This window comes from Falco biarmicus, chromosome 9 (assembly GCF_023638135.1).
Source record: "Falco biarmicus isolate bFalBia1 chromosome 9, bFalBia1.pri, whole genome shotgun sequence".
In the NCBI taxonomy this organism is placed as follows: domain Eukaryota; kingdom Metazoa; phylum Chordata; class Aves; order Falconiformes; family Falconidae; genus Falco; species Falco biarmicus.
This window is the reverse complement of record NC_079296.1, coordinates 23,339,716-23,358,234: the sequence shown is the minus strand read 5'-3', so window position 1 is coordinate 23,358,234 and position 18,519 is coordinate 23,339,716.

The window sequence follows — 18,519 nt, the reverse complement described above, 5'->3', positions numbered from 1 at the left end:
GACTGTACTTGGGGAACAACTAGGGGAAAGTGGTGTAACTGGAGACTTTCTCGCTGCGCTGGTGCTGCGGGGCAGCAGTTAGTGTAGCAGGAGCGGTGACCCTCTGTGGTGAATGGCACAGCTTGTTGGACAGGGTTTCCGGTAATGAGTACAGCCGGGCATGCCTCGGGGCTTGTGAAGGGGCTCCCTGTCTGTAAGGCGGTTGGAAGGGACGCTGGCTCATCCTGCAGCCGTGCTTGCCTTGTCCAGGAGGTGGTGGTGGTGCTGCACAAGATGTCTGTATCAGTAGCCACGTTTTAACTAGCAACGCAGGAAACTTACTTTGTGGTAGATCCACAACTATGCCTCTTTTTTTACGGTCGGCTGCGTTATTTTTATAGCTAGAGTTAATGGGAACGTATATCTGAAGCTATTTTTGAAGACAGCTGGGACTATAGAGTCTCTTGAAACATGTATGATTTATGATGAGTAAGTACACTTAAATCAGCGATATGCTGCGTTTCTTAATGTTAAATCCTGAAGCAGCTAAGGGGCAGAGATCGGAGTGCTCAGCAGCAACTGATGCTATAAAGGCGTTATTATATCTAAATGGTTTAAATGTCCCTGTTTTTCAGCTTTGGATGGATGGATTGTTGTGTTCAGCACACACACCTGGTCACTAGCAAAAATTTGGCTTCTGCAAGCAAAAGAGTCTGTCCTCATGACAGAAATTGCCATCCCAGTCTAGGCCAAATGGAGACACTGGATTTTTTGAGGCTTTTCTGGTAGGGTGCCTGCCTGGCAGGCATTGCCCTGTTGGTAGGGCAGTATGTCAGACTTGGAAGTCATTGGTGTATTCATTTGGATCAAAGATCAAACCACCAAGAAAATACTGTATTACTGCTTCAGTTTTGAGGGTTGTTTTCCTGAAGATGGTGGGGTTTTTTACTTTCAGTTGACCTGTGCCTCTAAGCAAAACTGGCTTTATATTTAAAATTTATTTACCATTTGTCATCATGTTCAGAGCTCCCAACTTCATCCATATTTGCGATTATGTGGTATTTCCCATTATGAGGCATTTTTAGGTTGTTGCTCCTGCAAAATTTATTTCTATAGGCTGATTTTTTTTCTGCACTGTCTGTTTGGCTTTGGCTGGACTTTGGAAAGCCTCAGCAATCTGGCACATAAAATCAGGTTATAGATATAAATGCTGATTGACCAGGCACATGATTAAAATACACAGCTGTTCTGTTGAGAGGTTCAAGTGCCTGTTTGTTTTAAAGCACAGGCACAAAACTTCTTAGGGGAGTTGTTGTTTTAAGGCTTCACTGTTTGCTGTTCTGCTCCCCTGATTTTGCCCTAATTGTAATGTTTTGACATACCAGAAGTCTGTGTGGAAGTGAAGTCAGTTAGGTCAGCATGTGCACGTTTCTGAATGTAATTTAACTCTCTACAGCTCTGGTAGTCAGTATGGATTGTGGTACTAAGCAAAGAAACTGAGAGCTCAAACCAAAGAGCTCAAAGATCAAACCATCAAGTGGATTGTGGTACTAAGCAAAGAAACTGAGAGCTCAAACATGGTCTGTGCTCTGAATGATCACGGTAATTATGCCCAATGTGTGCAAAAGGCACCTTGACTAAAACTGAGGAGGAAAAGTGAACCAGAACTGGATGAGGAATAAGAGCCAGGCTGGGGCAGCACGGAGATAAGGAGAAAAGGTCAGAACTAGGAAGAATGGACTGAAAGCTTGCGTTCATTAGGACGTCATCCACTTCAGAAGGGTCTGAGGCTCTTGGATTTCCATTGCCCTGCAACTGACAGCTTGTGAGAGTTGACAAAACGCCGACTTATGTGGGAAATGACAACCTGCCAGTGTGATCATTTACTTTTATTGGCACAAGCAGCAGGTCCGTTTGATGGGTCTTAATCAGGCCTACACAACATACAGTTTGTCAGATGGTATTTTCACCTTAATGTGAGTCTTCATTTGAGAGCAATATGCCAAGTCAAGGTGTGACTTCTTTCTCTGAGGTGTTCTGCCATCTGCGTCAGGGAGCATGTCAGTGCTGGGGGCCTGGGGACTTCAGAAGGTGGCAGCTAGAGATGCTGGTTCTTCTTCTTGGGATGCCGGGAAGTCTGTTGTTGAGACTCCTTAGGTGCAGAAGGGGTTTGAAGGGCAGGAAAGTAGAGAGGATGAGAGGAGTTTGGAAAGGAGGGAGCAAGGGCCATGGCAGAGGGCAGAGGAGCCTGGGAGCACTAGGAAAGGAGCTTAATGCAGCGAGCCAGCAGTGTGGGAGGCTGGGGAAGCAGGAACTTGAGGTTAATATGGGAACAGCGTGGGGGTATTCTGTGTCTGTGTGTGGGGAGGGATCTGGGAAGTAAGGAACAAGGAGGACTGCTGTGATGGATTGTGGGGTTGCTGTGGGGGAGAGGAGACCTAAGTCCTGCGGAAGTGAGGGTAGACAGAAGGGAGGGTATTGCATGCAAAAGGAGAGGGAAACTTGTGTCATGAGTACATTGAAGGAGGAGGGGGATATTAGGTGCAGCTGACAGCAGTGATGCCTGTGTACGTTTCCCTTGGGACCGGGTTTCTGCCAGCCACGTGCCACACGCTGGCTGGGGTTTGTGGCAGCCAGTTAGCAGTCGCCCACAAAGAGCTGGGTGGCCGCTCTGCTGTGCCCTGCAGCTGCAGCTTGGTGCTGGCCGTCAGTCTTGGTGGTCCACCCACATGGGAGCTGCACGCTCCTGGTCTAAGCACTATTCAGAACACAGGATTTACAGTAATCAAGGATGTGTAGTTAAAAACAGGCTGTTGTTTGTAGGTCCTGTATCTCTGTCTGCTGAATTTTAAGGGAAAGTGAGCTGAAAGAAGAGGAACAGAACTTTGCAAGAACACCCCTATAAGGATCCGGATTTACTCTCCTGTGTAGTAGTATCTAGACAGTGTGAGTGAGGTAGACCTGTGTATGGAATAAAAGAAAGCTCAGAGTGTGAACTTAAGAGCTAATTGCCCTGTGGGACTTGTCATTGAAAACTGACCAAAGAAGCTCTGATTCAGCTGGAGATGATTTTGCTTCCAGTGGGCATTGGTTAGATTGCTTTTAGGAACTGTCATACATTCCTAGGTTTTGAAAAATCATAGCATCTTGGCTTGGGACAGCTGCTACTCCTGATCAGTGTTCCTTAGGCCATATGAGTGGTTTTTGGGGGGTTGGTCAAAAATAGAAAGAAGCGATTTGAGACAGTGGTACTTATTTGTAAAGAGGGTTCTGATTATTTGCTTCCTCTTCTGAAGTTAACAACATCAGAACTTTAATTAGTCACTCGGACACCTGTGGACCTCAGTATCTCAGTTTCTTTGCTGTCTCGGAGAACAAGGGATAATAAAGCTACCTTATGTTGTAGTAGAAATGAATACTTTAAAAATGCCGTGACAGAGTATTGATTAATATCAGATGAAAGCCAGTACGCAAATTAAGAATTCTTTCTTTAAAACATAATGTGAGGAGTCCATGGCAAATAGCGAGTTCTGCTGTTGCAGAACCAGATTGTGAATGTCTGGCATCAGAGCAGTATCGAGGACTCTCTGACTTCATTGTGCCATGTCCTACGAACCTAGAAGTTGCCCACAGTTAACATTTTTAATGCTGAACTATGATAAGGTTATTTTTGCTAACTGCACTGTACATGAACCTTTAAAAACATTAACCATGCTATAGTAGCTGCAGAATTCACATGCATCAATATGCTTTCTTTACCAATATAAACATGTACAGTTTGCATAAAATGCAAAATATGTGCATCGCTTCCAAACTTTTCCATCCTTCATTGTACTGACAGACTTTTAGGCACATTTTCCTTAAGTGAGAGAATTTCTGGAGTATACACGTAGCGGTGAGAGATGGCAACCACCCATCCTGTTGCGTGAATGAACTTGTTAAATGTTCCCTTCTACATCATGTTAGTCACTACTTGAGCAGTGAGTCTGCTTTCACGTGGTTTAGCATCCTGTTCCTGGTAATCAGAGTACTGTCTGAACCAATTCTTAGAGAAACTGAAAGTCCTTCTACAGATGTTTCCTCTGAAAATGAAACTGAAATGTCTCTTACAGTAATTGCCTTGCATGTCATTGCAGCTGTCTCCAGATGAAGTCAGTTTGGATCCTTGGCCAGCAAATGGCACTTTGCAGAGGCTACTAATAAAAGAAGAGTGTATCAGATGGACAGTGTGAACTCTCTTTACCAATGTTTCTATTTATCTGTTACTTGAAGGAAAAAAATGTGGAGCTACTGCTTGATATTTCTTTAAATGCTAAATTGCATATAAAAAAATGTGATATCCATCTTAATGTGTTGGGGAAACCAAGATTACAGGTTGCCAAGGGTATAGTAAGATATAGGAGGTTTGGAAGTCTAATTGTATGATTCTTATTCATGCAGAGGTATCAACACCATGTTTGGGCTCTGGGACAATTTTTACTCATTGTGTATCTGCTAAAAATCTGTGGAGGTTTTTGGTTGGGTGGGGTTTTTATTTTTTCTCTGAAGTTTTTTAGCAATTTCATCTTACTCTTCTTAAGTGGAGTGCTATCTACATCCTTCTCTTACAAAGGAGAAAAGGTATAGTTGATACATTGTGCTGTTTCATATGCTGGAGGTTTTTTGCATGAGGATTTTGATTCCCCATGCTATACTTCCTTTGTGAGAAGGTTTCAGTTCTTCAGTGTAGTTACAGATCCAAAGTCTTTCCAAAGCTCTAGAGCTGCAGGAGTGTTTGGAACTTAGCTTGATACTGTGTTGACGGAGGGTTAGGTTATGGATTCTGATTGGGTCCCCTGAAATTATGGGGATGTTTGTCCTCATCTTGGTCACCTATTCACATAATCTGGTGATAGAATAAAATATGCTGTTCAGTGGCATTCAACGCTGTGCTGTTACCAGTGGGGAGAGCTTAAAACAAAAAGCAACTGATATAAGTGGGAGCAAGATGATATTTACTGTCAATGACCATTGTGATGGGTATTAGTTGAAATTATTGCAGTATCATTTGAATTAGGCACCTAACCCTATAAGCTCACTAATTACTGAGATGCAGCCTGCTTGCCTCTTGAGTTTTTCGTGTCATGCCGTGTTGGTAATATACTGAACTTTTCCAGGAGAGGTGTGGGCAAGAGCATGTGTAGACAAACCACCTGTTCTTCCTGTGTTCGGTGGGAGGACTTGATGTGTAGTTTTTAGTTTAATATGGGAAGGCACATATTTTACAGTAGGGATGGACAGCTAATTGGCTAAAGTGTAGCTGAGAGCTGAGCCTTCTGAGTTTGAAGTCTCCATGGGTTTTTATGTTTACTTTTTTTTAAGCATCAGCCTCAAAATCTCCTTGGGATTTGCCAGTCAAGCAAATAAACGTGAAAAGCTAAATATGAATCCAAACTGCTGCAAGCAGCGCTGATCCACAGACTTTATCTAGAGCCACAAAGAGATGTCTTAGATGTCTAACTTTTTTCCCTTTTTCTAGCCTCCCTCCCACACCTAACAAAACTATTTAGCATTGAAATGTTGGAGGGTCACATACCTGAAGTGGCAGTGGGCTTGTTTAAACATCATTTTCTGGTATTAGTTTTGTAGATCCAGATATGACTAATAAGGAAGCTTCTTCATTCAGTGTTTGTGGATGACCAATTTTTACTTGTATGAGGAACAAAGCTGGTATGAGGAGGTCATGTAACCCAGGGAGCAATTCAATCCCCGGAGTGAGTCATGACACTGATATCTTAAACCACAGGGAGAAAACATAGTAGCAAAACTCAAATATAGCGTTTTTTTCTTCTGCCTTTTTTTGGAAATATTTCCAAGCAGGCTTGTTTCACTAACACTCATGGTGTTAATATTTCTAGATTTAGGGCATTCATTTGGGCTCTCCACCTCCCTTTTATTGTAATAGAATGAAGATGGTAACTGCCTGATAAATCAGAATAGCAAGCATAGGAAATACTATTTGCATTTCTAGATGAGTTTTCATAGTACATTTCTGCTTTTTTCAGTCACTTTGGGGATTTGAATATACACTGCAGCAGTGGAGAAGGTAGAGGTTCTTGTGGTGTTGAATTATGGGTTTTTTCCAGAGATGATGTTTCCTTTGGCGCCAGAGAGCAGGCACAACATAGCACAATTATTATATCGAATTATCACGCATCTGAAACTCATATTGGTAATGTTAGCAGGTCTAAAGGCAGTAAATGCACCCCTGGCTCTGATGTACATAGGCAGGCCCATTCTGTAGCACAGGCTTCTCCACAGCAGAGTTGCTGTGTGCGTGCAGAGTAGTTTGCTCCACACTGTTCTCCCAGGATCACTGCTGAAATTGGAAGGGCAGGATATTTGCAGTTGACAAAGCTTTTAGTGGCGTCTTCAATTAAGTCAGTAGATCTTTCCTAATTCCATTTCCCACTGCACTAAAAACTCCCTACCAGTAGATGATGATGCTTTTCAAACCATGAAACGATCTTAAAAATTTAATCTGGATAATATGTAAAACCAGTAACAGAATCAAAGTTCAATAAAATATAGACATGATTTCAGACTAATGTAAAACAAGGCCAAATTAGGCTGTGATATAATTTTAAGGCTAACCTTGAGGGAGCTGTTCTCAGGGACTGTGGTACAGAGTGGTTGAAATATTGGATCATCTACATTAATCCTTTTTTTTAGTGAAACCTACTGGCTTCTAGTCCTTCTAGACTTCTTTGGAGCATCTGTATAGATCTGAGCAGGGAAACACTATTGTTTTTGAAATTCTAAATCACTGGATAAGTCTTTGTGGACTAGTCCAATCATCAGTTGTATTAATATAAGTGATTTTAGTACAGAGTGTTCAGTAGATATTGATTCACTTCTCTTTTGGAGCTGGTCAAGCTTTCAGGTAGTATGCTTGCATTTACAAGATACTAAGGGATTCTGTGTCTCTAGTAAGACCAGTTAAGAACCTTCTACAGCAATTTGTTGATTGGAGAAATCGTTGAAAGTGAGGAGGAAAATTTTGTTGTAAGTAGATGTCAGTATCCTTAACACAGAAACAGGAAGGGAGGAAGGAGAATATAGAATAATTGAAGGAAGGAAATTAGGCGTGGTTTAACCTACAGATGAGAGTTAACAGTTTGAGTTCTGCTGCAGGAAGAAAAGCAAAATTGAGTCAATGTATAGTATATACCACATGGACATGCTAAACTAAATGAAGTGGATATTCACAAGAAACACAATAGTCTTGTGGAACTGTTTGTTTTCATTAGGCAAATTGGCTTTTCTATTTGCCTTCCAAGCTGTAAACAACACAAGCCAGAATAGAGCACCTAAGTGCCGTCATTTACACTTCACTATCTGCTTCACCATGATTTGCTTTTGTGGAAAAATTTATTTAATGGAGGTTGTAAGTTTGTTTAGGGGCTGTTCTATTAACAACATACCATTTAAGTGCACTTTGAATAATTTTTACTTTACAATTTTCTGGTTTCGAATGTTTTTCGATTAAGTCTATACTTCTATCTGAGGTAACTCAAGTGGTTCACTTGGCTGAGGACAGGTCCCTTGGGCAGAAAGGGAGCTGCTCATTGAGAAAGCAGCATCGTTCTCACAGGTAGCGTAAACATATGGGCACCAGTGGAAGGGCTCTCCATGTCTAAACAGTGCCATGTTTAAGGTGTATGTGAAAGCTGGATGTAAAGTGCAGTAAAGCTGGGTACCTTCAGGCTTCAAAGGCTAGCTGTGCACCTGAGCCATTGAGGAATCCTGTGTTTCTGGTGCCATGCTGTTGCTTGCATGGTCAGGTTTGATGATCTCCTGCTTCATGCAAGCCTCTCAAAACAGAGGCCACACAGCTAACTCATGCATGCACCCGCGTTCAGACTGCTCAAACTTGTGAGGAAAGGTAGCTGAGATCAGATGCCCGGTGGTTTTTTGGTGATCCAACACAGGCAGTTACTGAAACCTCTCGTGGAAGAGGTTTGCTAGATCAGATCTTCCAAACAGAGGATTTTTAGGGATTACATGGAGAAGGTGACTTAAAATCTGGAGGCTTGTGGTATTATTGATAGGGATTTTATTCTGTCAGGGATTTGCAGTTTAACCCTGGGCAAAGTTACTTACCTCTTGTCCTTGCTGCCCATCTGCAGGCTGGGAATACAACAGGGTAGAAGCCAACACGCACAGAAGTGCTGCCGGACAGTCAGACTTCTCCACTGGAGCATATAATGAAAGGAGGGTGCTTGGTCGCTCGTCTAAGTCATTTAGTTTAGCCATTGCTGCTTAAAATAGTATCAAGTCAGCATGACGCATGCTCTGGTCCGTTGTGGCCCACTTAACATATGTTGATGTACAAGCTGTGAGCCTCTTCCCTAAGGTGCCGGCGGGCATCGTCTGCCTTCTGTGCCGTCACAGCCTGGCCCTCGTGTTGTGCAGGTGGAGTGTGCGGTGACAGGGAGGAGATAACAGCGCCAGGAGCTTCTGAAGCACACAGCTTCAGGGAGTTTCAGCTTACGGAAGAAATTAACGTACATCAGGTAAATCTGAAGCTGTAAATGAAACCTTGAGACACTCGTACAGCCATGACTAATCCTGCATGTGCTGTAACTCAGCTAGTGAAGCATTTATCAGAAAAAGTCCAAGAGCACTCACTTATAAACCAATAAATAAAAAATCTTGGTTTTGCAGTCAACAGAATCATTGAATCTAGTTCCATCACCTGTTCCTTACCCCTTCAAAAATAAGCCACGCAAATGTTCATAGCTGTGCAAGAGAGGGAACATCATTTATAGTAAAAATGACCCCAAATTATTTTGTAAAAATGTGCTTTTGGTCTGCTTTGTGGATCAGGTTTATATCATTGGTAAGGCGTATATGTTGACTGAAGGTAGTTATAAGAGAGTTTTTGATAGACTTGGTAACAGAACTTAAAATGAGTACATTATTCACAGTTTCATTACCCCATAATAAAAAAACCCTGCAAAATTCTAGGCTGAATCCAAACTTGACATCTGATTTTTTCTAAAACATGAACCAAGGCATTCAGATCCTATCGCAAATTTCTGCAAGGCTATTAGATTTATTATGCTTTTCCCTATTTTATTATGTCATTTTTTAATTGGTCTTAGAAAATAACATTTATAAGACAAAAATGAGTTAGTAAAAAAGTTTTTACAAAAATCATGGTTTCAGGGTGGTTTTGTTGGCTATTTGGCTGACTCAACCCCTAAAATAACAAGTGCAAATTCTCTTTCTCCCTCCTTCCAGCACAGGTTGTGGCATTTACTATAAATTAGTACTTAAGGCTGCATCTTTACTTTGGGGTTGTTTTGTGGTTTATCAACTGCACCTGTCCAAGGGTCTTTGTGCGCAAAATGTAGCAACTTCTGCTTCAGATGAACATACAGGGAGAATTGCTGTCAGTGCAGGAGCTCTGATCTAAAATTATGATGCTTTTTTACAACTTTTAAAAGACTAAAATATGGGATTGTGACCTCTCATGTCAACTGATACTGCCAAACTGGTTTTGTGTATTACTTCGTATCCTGCTGGAGTTCAGCACCTTTTCTTCATATTCATTATTTCATGACAAGCTTTTCTCTTTAAATACAATCAATGTCTCCAGCAATTGAGCATGTTTAATGTTTTAGCTTATAAGTTTTGTTCTCTATCCTGTGACTGGCTTTGAGGAGTCTGTTTAATAGAACTTTTAAACCAAATATGGCCCAAATATCCCATTGTCTTGCTGTTTCTTGCTGTTTTAAATCAGGAATAGACATATATCAGCTGAGTCCAAAGGTTGTGTTTGGCCTTTGATGACTGCTCTAAAACCAGCATCTCACATGTTCTGTATTTTTCCTGATTTTTTAGTTATGGGTAATGTGAATGGATAGAAATAACTTCATTTTATACAGTGATAAAATTTGTTGCTGTGAAAATGTAATTACTTCAAGATGTCTCAGTTGTGCTTCTCACTTTTGCTGGAGACACTGAATTAAGCTATTGGGTGGAGTGTGATTAGTTGATCATGGAAAATGAAATGCCTCAGGGTATCTGTTCATTATTTAGACTATTTATCCTTAGGTCATCTGGATGATTCCAGCTGGAACACATAGTAGGTAAAATTTTACAATGGGAGGCTTTTGCTGCACCTGAAACAGGTACAGATCCCAGCCTGCATCTTAGTGGACAGGAACGTGTGTGTACAAACTGCATCAGTTTTGATGGACCACCTTACAGGCAACAATAGTTTGGGGGCCAAAGCACTGGCAGATTGAGTTACACCAAGGCTGTTCTTAATGTGATGCATGGGTATAATACATTCCTGTGCGCTTCCTTGTAACGACCAGCCTGAAATCAGCCTAGTTCTGTCTAGCAAAACTACTCAAGCTCTTAGCTGAGATGATGCAGAATTGTTTTTGGTCTAGATTTGTGTTGTCAGTTAAGTGCCTGCATGCTTGGCATGAGAATACCCTGGCAAATTAGAAATACACCTGCAAATACATTTTAAAGATGCTGAAACATCCCACTGTGCAAAGCTGACACATATTCAGTCAATTTAGCACGTTTCAAAGCCAACAAAATGTAATTGCAGGTTCTTTCTTCTTTTTGAGGTGTTCCTGCCAAGGAACCCAGCTGGGTGGGTTTTGGAAGATGGGACTTTGACACCTTAGGGTCCTATCTAGAGTCTGCCAGTCATGCAAACACCTTGCTTGTCAGTTCTTCTGCCCCCAGCCCTCAACAGCAGTTGCTGTGTTCACACCTATCCACTTTTCAGCTATGGTTTGTTATAGGACAGGTAAGCTGGCAGATTGGCTCAAAGTAAAATTCCTTTGGCTAGTGAAGAGAGATTAGCGGATACTTGAAAATTAAATGTTTTATTAGCTTGAGAAGAAGAAAATGTCCTGGTTTTTTCCTTTAGAACGTCACATCATTCTTGCTGTTTACTTTTTGAATAGTGTCATATGCGATGGCATCTGCCAAGTACCGAGCAGGCATTGAGTTATTTGTGTCGTCATTCTCTATGGAATAAATGGAAGGGGCTTGAGTGAGAGCATGCAAGACAGTCTTCATACAGCAGCCTGTCACTTTGTAAAGCAGCTGTGAATTTAATGGGAGTATAAATGAAAAGCAGCTGATAATTAGACTGCTGGGTGTTTTAGCATTATTGCTAATTTCTAAAAATCAATTAGGTAATCAAGAGAGTGCTGTTGAGAAGCATATATTTTTATTTTTTAAAATTTTAAGTAGGTTTCCAGCTGGGTGACATGGTAAGTTACAGCTCCTGGTAGGAATTGGGTACCAGAAGGGACTCAAGGATCCCACTGAGCTGAAAAGAAGGGGATTGTGATGGGCAAGATGGTATAGTGAAGCATGATGTTTATTTGTAACAAAGGGACTGTGGAGCTTGGTTAAGTCTTTTTTTAAAAAAAAACACCTCTACATAGTGTTAGAGGAGCTTCTCTACCAGCTGGCGGGTACAAATGTCTAGATGCAGATTTCCACCATCAGCAGACCTTATAGTGATTTAAGCTGTCTTAGATTTAGGGAAAGAACCTCAGTCCTTATTAAGAAGTCTCATGCTAGCTAAAGAGAAGATCAGAGTTCCAGGAATGAGTGGGGCTTCAAACAAGCACAAAGAGGAATGAGCAGAACTTAGGGACTGGAAGATCTTCTTGCACAGGGGAGGAGCTGGGGCTTTTGAAATTCCTGTCTGATCTACCTCTTTGATGGTTGTATTATTATTTTAGAACACTTACCAGAGTATACAAGTGTATGAAAGGGAACAGATAAGGAATACAGCTTTTCTTCTGTTTCTGCAGTTACAGGCATACTAGGTACAGCATTTATCAGTGACTTGGGCTTAAAAGTTGTAACACACCATGACAGAAGGCATGATGAAGTCTATTTTTTTTAATGTGTGAGTAATTACTCAACTATCAAAACTCCTCTGTGCAATCTAGAAGAGATGAGACCTCAGTATAAATCAAATGTAAGACATATCTATATGTGAGTTGAAAACTTCGCATCAAAGAGGGTCTGAACTCGACGACAAATTAGCAGTTATTTATACTCTGCTCGTTTTACATTGGTATGTGAATTTCCTGAAATTCAGTTTTGAATTTGATTCACATTTGATTTACATGCTTGTATTTACATGCTTAAATTGCATATCTGCATGTTAGTAATCAAAGTGAGCACTCAAGAAAACATGAGCCCCTTCAGCTCCAAAGGCACCCCTTTGTAGTCAGGGAGTTCAGCCTCCTGCAAACACCGTGCTGAGTTTTCCTTTTGCTTCCCCCCGCAAATCCAGTCATGCAATACTTACATGATTTATTACTCTGATATTACTGATGTGATTTATATACCTTTTATAATGGGCATGAGAGTGCTATGAAACTTGATTTCTGTGGCAATCCAGTCTTATTTGTGCTTGAATATGAGTTGTTGCGCAGTGCTAGTTTTTCTCAGCCTTCCCTATTTGTCCAGGCAGCCTTTGCTGTCTTTCCCCGACTGCTCTCTGGACTGCAGAAGAGCATTCCAGATCATGCTCTGCTTCCCATAACCTCTCTCCAAATCCCTTAGCCTTTTCTACAGTGTTTGCAATTATATGCTAACAATGAGTTGCATGGGAAAATAGTTCTGCATTACAGCTGAATAGTGTGCCAGGTCAGCAAGTTTGTGCACGGCTGCCTGCATATCCTTCCTGTGCCAACACAACAGTCGTTCTTTTTCTAGACTGTGAGATACAGAGGTGGCTAAGTGCACTTACCGCTGTGGGGTTTTGATTAGGGGAGGGAGATAGCAGGTTGCTGCTGCAAAATTGAAATTGTTTCAGGGGAACAGGAGCCTTAATGGTGAGAAAGAATTTCCTGCCTCTCGCAGAGTGCTCGGGAGGAGCAATCCCTCATTATCTCTGGTGCTTGTTTTGCTGTTTGGGATGCAGCAATAGCATCTTAAAGTGCCAGATCAGGGACACTGCTTCTATAGCGTTGCCTGAGATGAAAGAAAGCGTGTAAAAATGGCGATTAATTCTTTGAGATTTGCCCTGCTTCAGCTGTGAATGTACGGAGATGCGTACAGGCATCTCTCTAATGATAGATCTGACTTGGCATGTGAATGTGGCACTGAGTGACAGCTTTATACCAAGCACTGTCCAGATGGCGAGCTCTTGTAAAGCTTTGCTGTTGTTCCTCTCAAACCTAGTTATTAGGATCTTTTGTATCCTCACATGATCAGGCATGAGAGCAAGTGCTGACTGGCAGCAAGGTGAGGGGCAGAAGAAGTGGAGAGGTTCCACAAGTGGAAGAGGCTGATTCTTACTGTCTTTCTCAGGTATCTACCAGTTGTCGCTGTCAAAAGCAGGATCTGGTGTATTTGATCTTGGCCTGTTGTGGCTGAAACAGAGATGCTGGCAGGAAGAGAGGCATCTCATCATCACATCGTGTGTGGGAGAAAAGGAGAGAGTGGTGCGGTGGCAGAGCGCTATAGATAGGCAAAATGCAGATCATGGTGAGAAGTGGGAAGAAAGAGGAGAGGCATTAAAGGAGTAATACAGAGGTTAGGAGAAGAATGAAGGGACAATGAGGCCAAGGAAGTGACAAATCTATCCAAAGCTCGTTCTGTCAGCAGCCTGTTATGGCCGGATAGTAGCAGCATATCCATTTGGAGCTGAGTATTGCCTCAGTCATTGTTTTCATAATCCTCTTTCTACTCTAATACTGCAAATTATGCAAATGTGGCAGGTGCATGCTGGGTGCAGGATGCTATGCAGAATCACTTATGAGCATGCAAGGCTAATAGGCAGCCTTCGGCCGAAGCGCAGCTCTTGCATGTGACTCAGAGCACTGGCTGTGACTGTAAAACCCAGTAGAGTCTGGAACTTGCCAGACTCTTGCTGTTTCTCCAATACTTACCTAACAGTTAAAGTTATCTAGTAGGTTTTCGGCACTCCAGAATCGATATGGAAATGTGCCCAGCTGAAGAGCCAAGGCCTTGTTTTCCTTTAATCATCTTTCAGATCTCATGCTGCTTGGCTTGATGTGGCAGGGAAGAGTGCTAGTGCTGGTGCGGGGATGGAGATCCAGGAGGATAACACCTTCGGCCTGTCATGGATTCTCTTTGGCAAGTCATGACAACTTGTTCAGCTAGTTGTACAGTGGGATCATCCTTTACTGTAGTGGTTTCCTTTCTATCAATGGTTAATTATTATCCCTAAGAGCATAACAAAACCATAACACCTCAGATGTTACTTGCTGGTAGCATGACAGATGCTGTTACTGTTGTGGTAATCAGCATGACATGTAGGGGTGGCGCTAGCTCACTAAAATTAGAAAGAACTGAAGGCTCAGCCTAAAGTACAAACATTGCTATTATGTGACTTGCTTGGTTTTGGCTTTTAGCTAACAATTGTCCCATCAGAGTAAGGATAATGCACAGCAGATGAAAAGCAGTGATTTTAGTGAACTCTCCACGCAGGTGACTCATGTGGTGTTCTATTTGCTTTTTTCTTGGTTTAATTTACTGTAAAAAAACAGCTGCTATCCCAAAACACACGCCAAGGAAAGAAACGTGGAAATGCAATGGTACAAAAATCTTCCTTTTGGATTGTTTCAAAATGTTTCCTCACAGACAGGTGTTCCTGCTGCTTTGGTTTAAAGAGTTGACTTTACCTCCAAACTGATTCACTCTCACCTATGATGAGAGGCATTCAGCTCCTCCATTTTTTTCTGTTTCTCTGTTCTTAGTGAGTAACTCCAGTGTTTCTTTGGTTAATTAAAGTTTACTGCAGGAGGAGCAGGAGTGGGTTGAGAGCACTGATGAAGAGATGACTAACAAAGTAATCGGCATGTGATTAAAGTGTGGGCTGGCAGGCACAGATTAGCCCTCCCTGGACTCTGCTTTTATCTTAGCTCCATGTTTTGAAATAATTCTGTGTAATAATATATAGAATTTCTATCCCATCTAGCTTATCACATTAGAGCAAACTAGACGAAATGACTCAATTTCGAAAGGCTCTGATTCAGCTTGGGCTGCAGCAAGTCATTGCAAATGTGAAGTTAGGTGACTGACTCCTCTTTTGTTTCTTTCAAATTCTTGCCCTGTGGGAAGTATAAGGGGGAGAGAATTGGTCAGAGTGGAAAATTAAGGTGGCATTACAAAGCCTCGTGAGCTGCATCAGTGACGATCACATCGCAGAACTCTGCGAACTGGCAGCCGCTGAAGAGTGGGGAGGATGCGGAGGGCTGACTGATGGATAAATCACAAAGAGAAAAATAAAACTTTTCCCAGAGGGAGAGCCGCCACATACACTTGTGCAGAGTTGATTGTTTGCTCCCTGTGGTGGTGTTTACAGTTTTTTAATTTAAAAAAAAATACGGGGTTTTTTTGTTTGTTTCTTTTCAAATGAAAAATCTTGTGGGTTACTGACACCTACCTGATGCAAGCGACAGAAAGACCTGCTTTGAACACACCATATTAACACTTCCTCTTGCTACTCATATCCTTTTCCCCCTCTATAATTCTAATATCCCATGAGTCTAATACTGAGGCATTAGCTTAGCTGCTATGCAGTTAACAAAGTAGTGATTTGAGGGAAGCACAGACATGCAGAGAGAATGGTGCAATGTCTGCTCCCCCCCCTAAATTCCTCCGACTGTTGTTGTGGCCACAGTGAGGACAGTGTTTGGAAACTAGAAGAGTGAGCATACAAGCTGAAGGTAATTGAGGATATGGCAGGGAAGGAAAGAGGAATCCGGTGGAAAGGTGATGTCCGTGGCACACCAATGACACAGAGGCTTCTTCAGCAGTGACTGCCATAAAGTGCAGTGCTGAGGTACTCACCCCATCGGAGAGCACAAACTGCATCATCTAAGTTGCCCGAGCAGCTGCTGCTGGCAGCACTCGTGATGAAATATAGAAGTGGTGATCAAGAAAGGGAACTTAAATCACTGCATAAATTATTCGTGGATTATCTATGGAAACTTAGAATAAGGGAATAGAAAGAAGAAAAAAAGAAGGGGGGAGGAAAAAAAAAAAAAAAAGGAACCCCCAGGTTCCTGGAGAGTTCAGTAAATTTTTAGGATGTCATTTTTCTCTGAGCATAGCTCACTGTAGCCCAGTACTGCCTGCTCTCAGTACTGCCTGCTCTCAGGAGCTTTTTGTCAGAAGGCTCAAAGTTGCCACTTTCAGCTGCCAGGGTCGTTGGGGAACAATCAGGAGACTGTCAGTGCACTGCTGTCGTACTTGATGGTAGTAAAATAACTCAAATAATTCCTATCAAGGAGTGGATATTACTTCTGAATAACTCATTTGTAATTGCTGCTTAAGACAGCTGTGACAATCTGTGTTTCTTTGTTGAGTGAATGTGTATCAAACTAGTCTTAACAAATCAGTAATTTTTTCTTCTTGCGGAGTAGAAGGTTTACCTCTTTGATTTTAAAATGTTCTTTTTTAAAGGAGTTAATTTGTCATGTACTTGAGGTTGTCAATTGAATGTTTGTTTTAGAAGAATTTACAAGTTAAAATAGTGTCTTAATCAGGTTTCTTGGCACAGCACTTAATGATGCTCTCTTTAAAGCCAAAACAAAAAACCCACGGATGCATTTTTTATAGTGTGAAATGAAGGCGAGATTAGATGCTTCATGCCATAATGAAGCATGGGTAAGCTTGCACATTAGCTGAACAGTATCTACAGTTTGCTAAGTTAGTTGTTGTATCTATACAGAAAAACAAAGTCTCAAAAATACAAGGTCTGCAGAAGTCATTCTTGAGACAGACATGATCCTTGAGGTGCATCAAGCAGCTACCAACAATTTTACCAGTGTTGTGTTCAATTCAGCATGAAGCCCTTGAAACTGGTGCAGCTGCAACCCGAGCCTCCCCTTTCTCCTGTTTCAATTCTTGTTTATTTAAATATGGAACTTAAGGGAAACGACTAGAGAAACTAGGTATTAAGCACTGTGCTAAGAGGTGCTCTCCTCTTAGAATTGTAGAGTCATAGAATGGTTCGGGTTGTTAACCCCATATCTTTATCTTGATAGAAATTGGAGCCTGAACGTGAACAACAGACTAGGATGGGAGGGTGTTCGAACTGGCTCCATCTTCCTTTGTTCTTGACCAGGCATGGGGAGGGAGCAACACTAGGGTTTAGAGATTTAAAGGTAACTTGAGGGGCAATGGCATGTTATGGGCTGTTGTTTGTAAGTCTGGAAAAGGCTCTCTAAACGCCTGTGAAATCAGTTAGACTGTCTGAATTGGTTGGTTGGTGGGTTGTTTTTTTTCCCTAAGCTGATTTCAAGACCATTAGTGGCAGTCATATTTTGATCTGGAAGCCAGATGAGAGGTTGAAAAAAAAGAAAAAAGATGGTGAGGGAGGACATACTGCCTAACGCAGAGTTTGAATTGCAGCTTAAACTATTCTGAAGATTAGCTTTTTTTAAAAAAACCAACCAAAATCAAACAACTTCCTTGCTAAAACAGATCATTTGGCTGTGGTTTTGCTTTTTACAGCAATGCTGAGGTCATGTTAACCAGCTTTCATGCCAGGTTCCCCATGATGCTAGCACAGCAAAAAATACCTTTTTTTTTTGCATCTGGATCAGTTGTCCGGTCTGGTTGCCAGTGTGGGTGTCCAAATAGCCGTGCCAGCTCTGGTGGGAACAATGTGGGATGCGAACTGCTACTGAGGAAGTTCTTGGGGAACCACATTCACAGTAATTTTTGAACCAGTAACTCAGTACTGTAACAATCCTGGGTCTGGCCATCCTGATGAGTGACTAATTGGCCTCCTTGGAACAAGGAAGAGAAGCAGTTCCTGGCACGTGGTTACCAACTGGCAGCTTGAGATAGATAGGAGATGTGAGTTCCTTCTTTGTCTGTGTTTTTGTATGGCATCAGAGCATCAAACTGCTAAGTAAAACTAGTGTGGCAGACACTGACTTGCAGACAAAACTTCCCTCCTTTGTATCTGGCCTGACAGAAGATTCCTGTGGTCTTTGGAAATTGCAAGATCACTAGGGGCTTAACAGGTAGCTACATTCAGTTCTATTTTATTCTCCCAACGTAATGTTCTGTTGCAATATTTTGTATTTCTTCAATCCTAGCTCTAAAATGGATGCTGCTTTGCTTAATGGCAAAGCACATGAAACCATCTATTTATATATGCAGCTGTCTTCAAAGGTGTCGGTTCTGGTTGTCATTTTGAATGCTGGTGTAATGTATGGCAGCTTGGAAACCTGTTGGTCTCTGTGTGTTATGTTATGCTGTAGTAAAATCTCATTGGGAGAGAACTGGAGGTATCACCAATGAGATCACCAAGGGAGACAATGAAACTGCTCATAAGGACAAATTAAAAGAGCTGAAAGTTGTTTTCAGGCTTCCCCTTTACTTGTCCTGAGTGAGGGGGGAGGGGAGGAAGGACCTGCTTTTTTTGCAGATGGTAGAATGATTCACCAGTTAATGGGATCTTAATGCCTGGCAAGAAAAGATGTCATTAGCTGTGCTGAATCTCTGTGGTGCGCA